Source organism: Aphis gossypii, chromosome 1, assembly GCF_020184175.1.
Source record: "Aphis gossypii isolate Hap1 chromosome 1, ASM2018417v2, whole genome shotgun sequence".
In the NCBI taxonomy this organism is placed as follows: Eukaryota; Metazoa; Arthropoda; class Insecta; order Hemiptera; family Aphididae; genus Aphis; species Aphis gossypii.
Genome location: NC_065530.1, coordinates 71,146,511 through 71,162,164, shown reverse-complemented (window position 1 = coordinate 71,162,164; position 15,654 = coordinate 71,146,511). Strand labels below are relative to the sequence as shown.

Genomic DNA, 15,654 nt, shown 5'->3' with positions numbered 1-15,654 from the left:
GATTGTAGATTCCCTCCTAATTCTTAAATATTTTATTATTTACCAATACCATATAGACATATTATTATTAACTTAGTAAATTATGTAAATAAAATGCATATCTAAATAACTGGTTTCAAGTATCTATGACTACTTTTTGAATAATAACAAATATTTAAAATCATTTGAGGATAAATCGTTATTGTTACGCGATTTCGTAAAAATTCAATATTCAGACGCTCATAACATTTATTTCTATAATGACGCTCGAGTTTTCTTTACAGTTATTTGGGAGAAAACTTATGGAAAACTTTGTGTTGAATTTTTTAACCTTTGAAATAAATTTAAAATTTTTACGATTTTGACATATTTTGTAAAAATTTGAACTTGAACGTTTGTAAAAAAAAAAAATTGTGACTAACGATTTTGGATTTTTTTTTATACTGCAATAACAACAAACCTTGTTAGATGTAGAAAATTGATAAATCGTATTGTTTTATTTATATAATTATTGCAGTTGGTTTAAGTCTATTAAAAAAGAAAAACAAGACCACCGTGGGGCGCCCCTGGCTGTAAACAAATATACAATTTCATTTTATTAAGTAATTATTTTTTAAATATTTTATAACAATTTAAGAATATTTTTTTTTTCAAAATTATTGTAATACATTAGAAATTATCAATAATTCTTATCTCATGATATAAATTATTTAATTTGTATTTAATCAATACTTTATTTTCATATTTTGTTAAAGTATCGTGTAATTTTCCTCACCACCTTTAATTGTTAAACGACATACAATTATGTTGATTACGTCATCCATGTCATTTTTGAGGTATACACAAGGCGCGTTTTTTTTTATTGTGGGTGTCCCCATTAGGTCAAATCCACATCGTAACCGAGAACTCGCGAATGTCAATCTCGACTATAATAATTGATATAGATATTATCAAGATTAGTAACTACACTTTTTCGAGTATAAAAACGTCTGTGTGCGGACGAGTGTCAACCTAGTCCTACACTTCAAGTTCAATAATTAAATAATGGACTATAGTACGGTAATGATCGCGGGGTGGAGGAATAAGGACCTATAGTATCGTAGGCTATCGTTGACGATGAGCGCAGTACATGTCCGAGGAGTATAATTAAACTTTTTTTGCCGTAAAACATGGTTTCGTACTTCCAATAATATGGCTTACTGAAAGGTTATACAGTAAAAACACCTATGATAAAAATTGTTGAGGAGAATTTTACCTAGAATCGTATAGAGACCAATTTTTAATATCTTTCTTCAATCGTCCAATAATTTATAATACATTTATGTTTTTTCTTACTTTTTATTGTTTTAATTTTTTATATAATATTAATAAAAATATCGAAAATCGGTCTCTATACGGTTCTAGATAAAATTCCCCTCTACAATTTTTATAATAGGTGTTTTTCACGTAAAGCGGTATTATAGGAAGCACGAAAACGTGTTTAAAGGCATATTTTTCTGAGGTAATACGTCCTCACGGTACACGTGTACCGGTCAAAAGAGCGGACGTGAGGAACACGTTTGGAGATCTGGTCGGCTGGCTAGATCCGGATGTAACCACACCGCAACCCGCTCCTCGTCGACGGATATTCGGACTCGTTACGGAAGCGATGGAGACTTAGACGCAAGGTGAACGATATAGTATATAAGAGCTAGAGACGAGGATGTCGGCCCCACCGAACCCACGGAAACTCAACGTTTCAAGGTTCGACGGAGCACGACTTCGACAGCGGCGAAGTCTACGGAGAGTGTACATCCGCATTTGGATTGGTGGTGCGTGGTGGCGCGGTCTGCACACTCTTTTTCGTCCTACAGCGATTCCATCGGCCGAGTCGCAGCCTCCCATTACTTCCGACTCCACAGCATCATATTATATCTTATTCGTTCGCCCTGTAAGTTTGGGTGTCTTTGGCAGCTCGTGGCCACAATCGTCTCATCTGCTGCTACGTCGATAGCGCACGACATCGCGCATTAACCGCTCGCCGTCAACAGTCGCTCCCGCAGCCGAAACTGTCCATAATCATACTTAATTAATGTGATTTACTTCTATCTACTTGCTGATCTTCACAACCTTCAACACATTTAACCCATGATTTTCATTGAATTGCGTCTTTTTTTATAAAAAAAATTATTATTTATATATACTATTTTTTTTTTTTTTTTTTAATGATATTTAGAAGATTGAATTAATATGATTGACACAACCAATTGCCCAGTAGGTACTTAATGATATATATATATATTTAATACAACCATTCTTATAGTTATAATTTAAGAAAATATAAAAATGAAAAATACAATTAGGTACTAAAAACTATTCTGTAGCTTATGATAATATTTAAATCTTAAGTATATAATATATTATATATATATTGATATAAATACTATTCATATTTAATATTAAATCTTAGTCTAAAATCATAACATAAGTATGTTATAGCACTTGGTAACTAAATATCTTCAATAATATTAACGCCAGTGAGCTCTTTTCTTAAAATAATCTTTTGAAATCCTAGTGGATCTTCCTCGTCAAACTCCTATTATTAAAAAAAATAATAACTATTTTTATATTAAGTACTAAATACTTATAAATAAATGAGTCACATTTAATCTGTATTAAGACATGTATTTAATCTATTTAATTTTAAAGAGTAAGTAATCAGATATAAATAATAAATTCTCTCAAAAATGTATGTAACTAAATTCTGTGTTACAATATAATTGTAAAGAGGAGGGGATAACAATTTAAGTTTTAAACTCAGTCTTTAGTCTTTATATAACTTAAACTGTTCAAGGTAGGTAATGGCATATCTAGACATGTTGTTTCTGTTTTACTAATGTAAACATGGCAAATTTTATGTTTAGAATCATCTATTTAACTGTTTTTTCAAAATGAATGGAACTATTATTAAATAAGAAGATAAGAATATGTTACGGGGCCCTGATAAATATTTTTACTTTTAAATGTGATAAAGACTCTTTAAAGAGATAAAAACTATCTTCAAAATTTGTTATTGCAAGTTAACTGTATGAGAATAGAAGAGATTACAAATAAGCAATTTTAACCACATATTAAAACAACAAAATATAATATAAATTTATAAAAATTTAACATTTAATCTATTATTAATATTAATTAGTATATTTATAAGCTTAAAAAAAATTATCTTATGTGAATCATATCATGTAATTTATCAATATATTTAATATAAAACTTCATCAAATTATTAAAATTATAGTTTGAGAAAGTTGATTCTGAAAAAAAATAATAGCCTCCTATTGATGAGTATTAAACATAAGATTAGTTCGGTAAAATACTGGTAAAAATCCAAATAAATCATACTATTACATTAGTTTTATAATAAAAAGAATAGGAAATAACCAATAATAATATAATAAAATATTTTACAGAGAAGAAGAAAATAAATTATAAAATTTTGGTATTATAAAACCAACTAACAAAAATAATTAATTAAAAATAACTTACCGCAATTAATGGAACTTTAAATTGAATTAATTCGCTGAAATATTTAGTAAGTTCAATTTTATTTATGGGAGTAGAAATATTTAAACCAATTTTAATCACTGACTGTGGTAACTATAAAATTTAAAAGTAGACAAGTAAATACATTTTATTACATAACAAGTGAAGTAGGTACTTAAGAAAAAACATACATGTCTAAATCTATGTGGCAATAGAAAAATGTCATTTTCATTTACATACTCTTTATCACCATAATCAATATAGTGTACTGAATAAGTTGTATCATTCACTTTTTTAGAAATAGTTGCACGTGCAAATTTTTTCTTAGATAGAGATTTTACACCAACTTTTTCACCAATTTTTGGAGCCTTTTTGAGATATGCACCTAAATATATTGAATAAGTTAATATTTTATTTACTTATATATTGAAATTTGAAAATGTAGTCAAATTATTATTGTTTACTACATTTTCTAGGGAAATATTCTAATGAATACATTTTATTGTAGGTATTTTGGACCATATTTATAAAAAAATATTACAATTAAATTTTCATTTTTTTTTTTTTACTTCTAAAACTTTAGGGGCTATACCCAAATGATCTCCTGTGAGATAGTGTCAGAGGCTTAATCATTATTTATAAACATAATTTTCTTATTAAAAATACATTTTTATTTCCTAAATTTTCTTGTTATACTAAGGGTATAGAATAATATTTTTATAATCACTTTTCAAATTGACATAAAACTGGTCAACTTCTATAATTAAATTATTATAGTATTCTGTTAATTCAGGTGTGTTAATACGGATATAAATTTGATTTATAGAACAAAAGTGAGTAATTAATACAACAGTCCCATTTTTAAATAAATCATTATACTTCAAATATTCTGTTATTTTTGATTCAATTCCTAAAAAAAAAAAAAAAAATGTATCAAAAAGTTTGTTAAAAAAATATAAAAATAAGTATATTTAAATTTATACCTTCATTATTTGATGAATTAAAATTTGATATTTTTTTTTGTAAAACTTCTTTTATATCTAAATACATATCCTTATTATCTGATTTTTTTTTTAATATAGCTTTGTTTGATCCATTAGAATCACTTTCATTAAACTCCTAATTAAGCAAAATTTTAATCAAAAATGTAAAATTGTATGTATAGAGACAGTCAAACTAAGTTAACTTAAAATTGAAAAAACTTTAAAATTTTCAATTTTATTGACCTTGATATATTATCCTATTACTCATAATATTACAATTAGAAATACTATATTGGGTAGGAATTCCATACTGATAACTCGCTCACTCACTTTTAATTTATTATTCATTTATTTTTTCAGCTCTTACAAAATCAAGATTTTTTGTACAAGCTATCAATGGCCATACCGCCAAATAAAAATAACTTATTTTTTAAAATATTAAAATATAAAAGAAAGGAATTCTACTAGAAAGTCAGGTGAAAAAACACTAGAATATTTGAACTTCATAGCCAATCTTTTCTGACCATTGATTATGTCAGATGATACACTCTATATATATATTAATAGGTTAATAAATATAATCAGTTTGAAAAAAAAATCTGGAACGCAGTCATTTAGAAGTATTTGTCGAGATTATTTTGGTGAAAAACCCATGTTTCTATGACTAATGAGAGCTGAGGAAAATGGGAAGTACGAAAGTATGCTTTTGCAGTCGAATTTCGGGTACCAGAATAGCCTCTTTATTAGTTTATTATTTAATAAAATCATCTTCAAACAATTATTTTATTTATGTAATTAGTATTAAAATTCAGGTATACAAAGTTTTTTATTTAATTTACCTTTTATAATAGACTCTTATTCTGGGATTCATGAAATACATATTATATTGTATAAATAATAGTTTGATAATAATATAATTTTTGTTTTTACATAATATTATGTAATTTTTTTTTTTACTTTTTTTGGATAAATGATTTTTTTTAATGGTCCATTCAACTCTGAGTTAACTTAGTTTGTCAGTATTATATTTAAAACGTAGAATTTAATATTTACTAACTATTAATAATGGCTGTAAATACAATTCTTCATAATAGAATTTTAAATGCTTTAACAGCATAGTATTATGCAATGGAATATAGTTCAACTCCACTTTATGTGCTAAATAAGGAACCTAAAAAAATACTTAATGAATAGAACGAACATAATATTACATTTCGTTTTTTTTTTTTTTTTATGTACTTTTATACTTAGTAAATAAATTCTTAGTATTGTAAATATTTAAAAAAATAAATAAATAACTTACATTTTTAGCTTCTTCTAGTAAATAAAATACATTATTTAAGTTAACATATTCTTTACAGCCAATATCAATAAAAAAACAAAAATAATGTTTTGGATTCTTATCTAATACTACAGCTCTGTGTGTTTCATTGTAATATAGCGAAGTAGCTGCAACCATATCTCCAATAGTTGCATTTTTTATTTTTAAATTTTCTTCTGTAATATAAACAAATGTAAAAAATCAATAATAAAATAACTTGTTAATATTTATTTAGTACTTAATTAGTAAGTTCCATTATTTTATAGCTTCAAATGATTACAATAATTATTACTTACACTAAAAAAACTATTTACCCTATTACTAATACTAAGATACAATTACACAAACTACATTTTAATTTAAAAAATATTGATGATATAGGTCCAGCAGCCAGCTAAGGAACTTAAACAAACCTAGGCAAACACGTGTTTAGCCACCCTTCACACATTTATATATTATATACTTTTTTTTTTTGTAAAATATATGTTTATATCAACAAAATGAGAAACAACATACTTTTATTTTGGTACATTAAAGTTATCTATGTACTTAAACACGTTGACTGCTGCCACATAGCCACCGGCAGTCATTCAATTGGTATTTGTTATATGCCAAGAATATTTTTCAATGTATTCCAAATTTGTTATCCCAAATATTTGAAATAGAAAAATTGAGAAAAAAATGTATTATATTAAAAAAATTGTATAAAAATTTATAATTATTTGACTAAATCAATATTGAATTTGTTCATTGTAAATCACACATAAAAATGCATGGTATAGTACACATAAAACCAAAGGCAATCATAATAATTAAGAATAAATCATTTATTTAGAATAATTATTATTCTTCAAGAAATTTCCTAGTATTATTATAAAATAATAATTAATTTAATATTCTTAAGTAAATAATCAAAAAACAAATAGTCTTACTTTTTTTATAATAAGCATAAAACTGTTTCATTTCTTTTGAATATATTTTTTTTTGGTCATAATTTCTAACATATACAAAATCAATATTTGTACCATAACAAAATTCAACTAATGATCCATTTTTAAATATATTATGTGCAGTGTTTGATGTAGAGTCAGTTATTAAATCTATATACATAGGTACATAAAATACTATAATAATAAATATATCAAATATGCAAAACTATAAACTAATATTCTTACCACTAAAATGGGATTTTTTATTTATTGATGAATTATCAATATTGGTTATATTTGTATTGTCTTTATTCTGGTCATTTTCAATGATTTCATCAATAAGAACAGGTTGATTTTTTGATCAATACATTTCTTTAGAATTTTAAAATTCAATAATTAATAATTTAGATGTATATAAGCAGCTATTATAATACAGGCAAAGTAGTAAAATAAATCATTATCATGGTTATTGAGTTAACAATTTTGTTTTATTTTTAATAGTTTTTTTTACATATATTAAATTTTTTTTTATTGAAATTTAATTAGTAATTTTTTAATTTTAAATTGTTTTTAATATGGTTGTATAAATATATGTTATTTTTGCAACTATTGACACCATAAATAATTAGCATAACCATGATAATCATCATAAATTTTATGAAAATATTTACTTACCAACGGTAAATATTTAGGGTCATAATTAATAGATCTTGAATATATATTATTTAAGTCGTACGTATTCACATCATTTAACAAAGTTTTCAAAAAAATATTTTTTTCTTTATTTAACACCTTTAATAAAAATAGTATATTATTTAAATAATAATAATAATAAAATATATAGTTATACCTATCACATAAATTACAAAATAATTACCTCTTTTAAGTCATTTGAAAATTCAACATATTTAAGTCCAACATCTAAAATAGAAAAGCATAATATTATATTATTTATTTATAAATAAGTAAATGATATAATGCATTTTTGTAAATATAATGATAAAAAGTAATACATGTCTAGTTATTTTAACAACTTTTACCAATAACACAAATAATTTAGAATAATTTTTAAGATTTAAGTAATATATGCTATAATTCTTATACTATTATCTAACTAAAAATAAAATAAGTTGATATAACTTTATTACTAGAATATTTATTATACTCTTTAGAAACTAGTTAATAGAATATTAGTAAGGTACGATTCTTTTTATTAGATTAATAATTATTAATATTGCAAGATTAAAAATCTATAAAACTGTTTTTAGCACAGTGATTTATTGCTATTAATATTATATTTTCCATTAACAGTGGGTATTAAAATTATAAGTGCAATCTATGGATATGTTTATTTTATAAGTATTTTACACTGATTTTTGTAAATAAAATAAAATTTTTATAACTGAATAAATTTAACTGTATTTTTAGTACGATATAACAGATACAAACAATTTTAATATTTTATTATTTTTTAATGTTATAGAAATAAAAACTATATAATATACAATATAAATTTCATTAATTAAAGCTACTATAATTATTATTAATAGGGCTAGGATTTATAAGCAATAAAATATTGTTAACTATGTATTTGGTTTATTAAAATATACATTGAATTTTAATATTATGTATACACAACATATGGAATACACAATAAAAATTGACAAGTTTTAAAATTAATAAAATACTTTTCTTAACTATCAACACTATTCAAATTTATTAAACCAAACAATCAAAAATGGTGTTTTAAATTTTCAAAACTGAACATCTTCTATTAGATATTATTACATTAATATATTCTTATATTTACTAAAACTTCGTTTGACATCAGACGAGGTAAAAACATCTAGTAACAAAATATTCCATAACACATATATTTTTTGCATTTTTATAATTTAAATAAGCAATAATAATAATTTTATTTAAAATATGTAATAATATGCATTTTATCCAAAATATGCAAAAACACCACCATTAACCGAGGTAAATTATGGACATTAATGACAAAAGCAATAACCAAAAACAAAAAATAATAAGCATAGTATTGCATATAAATCCTAGTTCTAGTCATAATTTATTAGATAAATAAATTCATAAATTCAATTTATTAAACATAATTATAAATGATATCATAAATAAAGGTATATATAAAAAAAATAATATTATTAATTTTTCTTTAATATAATAATTTTACCTTGTTCTTCACGTTCTTTCATGCAAATCGAAAGGTTATTTAACTTATTTGATTCTTGCACATGACATTTAGATTTTTTAACTGTACTACAAACAAAATTAAAAATATAAAATAAATTTTTTGAATAGAAACATATTTTGTGATGTAAAAGCAAACTTTAATATTAAGAATTACCATTTGTCCTTTGTATTAATAATTGAAGGATAAGTACTTTTTGTATTTAATTCTTCATAAAACTTCTCTGAATATAACTCGTTAATCATTTCTATTGGTTTAGTATTTACTACAACATAGCCTTTATGAAGATCCTAAATTAAACAGGATCTCCCATTAATAAAAAAAGTATAGTATGTATTAACAAAATTAATTTTTATATTAAACTTACACTTTGTAATAATAAGGGTTGAACATAAAATTGAATAGATGCAAGGGAAGGAATTTCATTAATTGGTTTAATCGCAAGACACTGTAAATAAATAAATAATATTATGTTATATTATTAAATGTGTTTTATTGATAAGTTTGGACGTAGTAATGATATTGCATTCCAATTGTCCAATATTTTATAGTAAATTAACAAGTTTTTTTTTTACTTTTGATTATTTAAATATTAAACTAATTAATAAAATTATGATTTTATATAAAATTCTCCTCTATAATTTTTATAATATGTAAGTATTTTTACTGAGAATCCCTCCTGTACGTTGTATTACTTGAAGCATGAAATCATGTTTTTATGACAAATGCTTTTCACTATAGCCTCATAACGAGAAGGATTTTTTTTTGCGATCTCTGAGATTAGTTATAATTATTAATTCAATTTAGATATTGTTTAAAATGTTAATTTTGTGATGACTGATAATATTAGTTAATGTATCTATCACCAATGGTTTATCATTTATAAACTTGAGAAGTGAAAATAAGACAATACGTTTTACATATTAGTATAACAATATATACCACAATATAATTTTATTTCTACATTATCTATTTTAAACATAAAGATTAAATTGTCTACTTATATTTTCACTTTATTCAACAAATAGTTTAGATTAGTTCATATTATTCACTTATCATACTACAATAATACTATTCAAAAGACTTTTGGTTTTAAATATTTTAAAACAATCCTTCAAACCTTATTTTATAAAAATTTCACTTACTAGAGGATCATAATTATAACAATTTGGAAGTTGATATAAATCACATAATTTTTTTTTGACAATAGTTCCAGAATCAATTAATTCAACAGCTGTGTTTTCAGCCAAAAATTCATTGTAACTTAACATTCTACCTCTGCACCTTAAAAACAATAATTTTAATATTTAAATTTAGTAATGATTACAAAGATCCAAACATCAGCATATTTTATTCTTGTGAATTTTAAAATGAGAGAAAATTGATCTATAATACAATTTAAAAGTAAGATTCTTCTTTTCCAGAATATTGTAGATGCTTTTAATGATATTTTAATTTTGAAGTAATTAATCATCACTTTACATTTTACCAAAAATATACAATTTTAAATTGCTTGTAATTAAAATATAAAGTTTAAAAAAAATGCACATAACTTGTTCTGTCATTAAATTATCAATTAAAAACTAAGAATTTCACCTTAAAATTTATAACAAGTCAATTCACTTTAACTATAAAAATAACAAAGTAAAAAGGGTTAGGTAAGTACAATCATTTTAATTTAGCAAGTACATTTAAATTGCCTTCTGGGGTCACCAAGAATAGCGTTGGCGGATAGTACAAAAATCAAGGGATTGTGATGATTGTGAAATTTAGAGTGTAAGCGTTTATAGAAAGTTTTTACGTTTTGGATTATTGAAATGGCTAGGTTTCTATGTAGAGTGTTGTTAGATACATACAGTATGGGGATTTGGTTATTTGGCGGGGACATGATTGGAATATTTGGATTTTGTTTAGGTTGGATGGTTTAACTACACCTCATAGTTGAATACCATAACTCATATCGGTTCGAGTAGGAACTTATATAAGAGAAGTTTATTTTTTAAGTTGATATGTTGTGATGTGAGTAGATAAAATAGTAGGTGAGTAATTATTTATGGCAAGTCTTTTTATATGTGTATGAGTTGACCAAGTTAGCCAGCGGTCTAGATGTATGGATAGGTAATCAATATTTTGGGTGAATGGGGTACATTGTTGAGGTAGATGGGAGGGTAGACATTTTTCCTTAGAGGGAATGTACAATGGATGGATATTGCTTCATTGACTTTTATCCCCCATCTTTATACCAGGTCAATAATAGATTGAGATGATTTAGAATGAGCTTCGATGTCATACAAGGGTAGATTAACTACCATTTTACACAAAACACAATGCAATGTAAATTCAGTTTTTGTTTTGTATTTTTAATTTAAAATTTGAAAATATTAGATAATATATAAAAATAGGTACTTACTACTTAATATATTATGTATAAATTTGCTTAAAATACAAATTATGTTAAAAGTTAAATGTGTTTTAATTACTACTTACCATAATCCTTGAATTCCAACCGCAACTAATCCCATCAATTGATATGTATTAACTTTTTCAAATGTATAACTATTTAATGCCATTTTATACATGTCATTACAACGTTGTAAGTATTTTTCATTTGTAGTTATTATGTAAATTCCATTGTTTGATTTATAACCAGGCATTAAAAAAACCTAATAGAAATTAAAATTAGGTATATTAAGCATTCTAATATACAATGAGTTATTGATTAACCAAACAAAAATTAACAACTTAAATGTAATTAATAATAATGATAAAAATTCTTATATTAGTTATATTTAATTTCAACTAATACTCTATTAACTTCTTGGTAAATAACATAACAAAATTGTAAAAATTAAATTTTAATTTTACCTATTAAGGGTAAAACTATTACCAATCTACCTAATCTTCCGCTCAACCCCCCAAATTTGTAAACCTTTAATGTGGTCAGAAATTTTGTAATTTTACAATTATTAATTTTTTTTTTAAACATGGCACAGAGGCAGGGGTGCTGTTTCAGATTTTAAATAGGGATGCCAACATTTAAGGTAAGCCAAATAGTTTTTTATTTTTATCAGACTACTTTAAGTACAAAATTATAATTTTATTACACTTGAACGCTAATAGTGTTAATACCTACTAAAAAAACAATATGTTTTATTATATCATCTATACGAGTATACGACCAAATTTAATTATATCAAGAAATTAAATAATATTTAGACTTTTTATACAATAAATATCTAATATGTTCAATATTTAGTACATTGATTACTATATACATTTACTTTAAATATATCTATAACAATTTAGCCAGACATAGTTTTAAATATTACCTACATTTTTAATATTTAATTAAGAAGAATTTAAAATTTTTTTTTTTTTTTTGAAAAATTGTTTATTGGTGTAAATTTATTATCTATACATAAATGGTACAATGAGTAAATGTGAGAAAAAACAAAAAAAGACAATGAGTAGCAATTTCACATTAGAAATGTCTACAAGGAAGTTGGTTTAGGGAAGTGTGGTAATAAACATTTTAAGGTAATGTGTGTTGAGAAGATCTCTAGGCCATTCACGTATGAGGCGTCTGACTTCGATGTCCGGAAGAGCATTGGTAAGAAGTTGAGCTATGAGGGTGTGTTTGAATGATGTTCCATATTGGAGTGAAATCAAAGATCCCAACAAAACATAAATGTAAAATGATAGCCAAGTTCAATTAAATAATATGCTTTGGTTGTTGACTTCAACGACAAAAGAAGTGAGATCTAAATGGATGCCAAGTTCAATGGTCAGTCCTGAAATTTATTTATAACAACATAAAATATAATTTCTTCTTATCACTTAGGATAATGTTTTGAAGCCTAAGGTCTGACTTGGCTAGTTGTCACATACTAATTATTATTAAGTACCAACCAAAACAGTCATGGAAGAGCACTGTGTTCGATAGCTAGTTTCTACCAGCAAGCCAAATTTTTAGAAGGATAAAAAAGAACTTACAACTTTAGAACTTGCGAAGGCTATAACATAATTCGTATATGGAAACTAGCCAAGTCAGACCTTAGGCTTCAAAACATTATCCTAAGTGATAAGAAGAAATTATATTTTATGTTGTTATAAATAAATTTCAGGACTGACCATTGAACTTGGCATCCATTTAGATCTCACTTCTTTTGTCGTTGAAGTCAACAACCAAAGCATATTATTTAATTGAACTTGGCTATCATTTTACATTTATGTTTAGTTGGGATATCATTACTTTTTTGTAAGTAAATTATTAATAGCTATTAAATCATATTAAAACAATTTTCAAATGGTTTTTAATAAACTATTGTATTTTCCTACATCAGTATATAAAAAAAAAATTAATTTAATTTTAATTTTTTTTTAAATTTTTAAATTTAAGTCAACACTACATTAAATTAGAGGCAATCAATTAATTAATTGAAAAATAAAACATAATAGATAATTAATTGCAAAATTATAATAAAATCAATTGATAAAAAATTAAAAATCTTCAAGTTTCTGATTTTTTCCTTTGTATTAACCTAACTACCTATCTGTATGCCAAATTTGAACTTTCTAGGTCATCTGGAACTGGGTTAGAATTTTGATCTATAGGAAGCCAGTCAGTCATGAAAATGACGATTTTGGGACGTTAATATCTAAATAACGGTTTGAGGTATGTTTTTGAAATTTGGAAAACATATGTATCTCGTAAGCCTCAATATATGAGCCAAGTTTGACATGTTTATGTGGAATAGTTTTTGAGTTATGAGGGGGTCAAAAGTGGCTCCAAATGGTTCGTGTAATATTACACACGGTGCTGCTCGCTAGTTCTGTAGCTAGAACTTGGCTTGACACGCTACTGCGTGTCTAGATAATATTTTGTAGCTGTTTGTTTGATGGTAGGGATTTAGAGATCGTTGTGAAAAGCAAGTTTTGTAACGTACCAAGGGGCTTTAGCAATTGTGCGGAGGCAGATGACTAGGAATGCTTGAATGGTTCTTGTGTTTGATGGTTTAACATACCCCCGAGAGTGATTCCGTTGACCAGATAGGTTGCTGTAGGGATTTGTAGAGTAGTAGACGGTTAGAGATGGACATTTTTGATTTCATGAGAGGCCTAAGGATATGTAGGTGGCTATTTATTTGTTTACATTTGGTTTTGAGGAAGGGGTCCCAAGTGAGCCTTCTGTCAAGCAGTAGACCAAGATATTTGACTTCATTTGTGTGAAGGATGATTGAGTTTTCAAATGTTATGTGAGGACAGTTTCTGGGGCGGAAGGAGAAAGTGATATGAGAGGATTTTGAGTCGTTGATCTTAATTTTCCATGATTTGAAGCAGTGGGATAAGCTGTTAGAATTTAAAAACTATAAAAAATTTGTTGACAAGAAAAAAATAATAAATAGACATTTCATTTATTTAATAAAACTGAAATTTTATTTTTTTAATCAACTAATTTTTTTTGTTTTCTAGACAGCATTCTTAGAAACTTAAGTACATACTAATATGTGGTGTCACATGTAATATATTGGAATTAAAAATAGATATTATTAAACATTTTCTATTTTAATCTTTTTACATACAAGTATAATAAATTTCTAAAAATATATGTAACTTTTATATTTTTAGTATACAACAAATTTAAATTGTAAAATATTGCACTATATTATTGAAATTGCATAAAAAATATCATACTGAATGTCTATACTGATATAATACTAATTATATAAATACCACTTACTTGAGTCCAAGAGTCTGAAGACATAAATGATAAAACTTGTTGTGAAGAAAGGCCCATACTGGCTATATTACCAACTCTAAGTAAAAAAAAAATTACAAGTTAAATATTTTATAACAGGTACCTGTAGGTAATTTACTTGGAAATTGTTCCATACATTAACATAATTATTTATTAGTAATAAATTATAAATACAATTGAAGAAAACAAAAATATATATAGGTAGAGGTAATCATTGACACAACTTGAGGGGATGTATCCCCAAAAATAAAAACATTTTTTAGTTCAAATTTGACTATAACAAATAATATAAAAAATAATTGTTGATTAAATTAATTAAAATGATTAACAATTTGGAAAATTAATAGAATAGTTGACATAATAATTACTTAACCTAAAAGATTGGCGGAGAACTATATAGATATATCAATGAACAATAATTTTACTTTTATGTATCTATATACATTAACATAATATGATATAAATAGTATTACACAAATTATATTTAGAAATATTATTTTTTTCAAAACATTTCTTTTGGTAATAAAAGGCATTACTTCTATTAGCCTTTTGCCAAGCACCATCAGCATTATTATTACAATGTATAAGAATTAATGACTATAATACCTATACTTTATAGTGAATATAGACTTTAAAGGTACCTACCTACTATAAGATTAGATTAGTATAAAGTCTAAGCAAGTGCACCACCAATATTACCCATATGGCCATACACCAATATAATATTATAAATGTATACAAAATATACACATTTTTTAAGTATTATAGTTATATTATTTATTACCATGTATGTACATGGTGGAAAAATAAAAATAAAATTATAACAGAAATAAATTATAATATAAAGATAAGTATAAAAGTAAATACTACATGAATAAAAAAATAATATCAAATATAATCAAATATACAATAAACACAAATTTTAAAACTTTAAAACACATGATCATTAT

At 24.7% G+C, this 15,654-nt stretch overlaps 1 pseudogene; it reads right to left on the bottom strand.

The window, feature by feature from the left end:
- Positions 1–2,263: 2,263 nt before the first annotated feature.
- LOC114127111 (uncharacterized) lies at positions 2,264–15,037 on the bottom strand (annotated as a pseudogene).
- Positions 15,038–15,654: the final 617 nt, after the last annotated feature.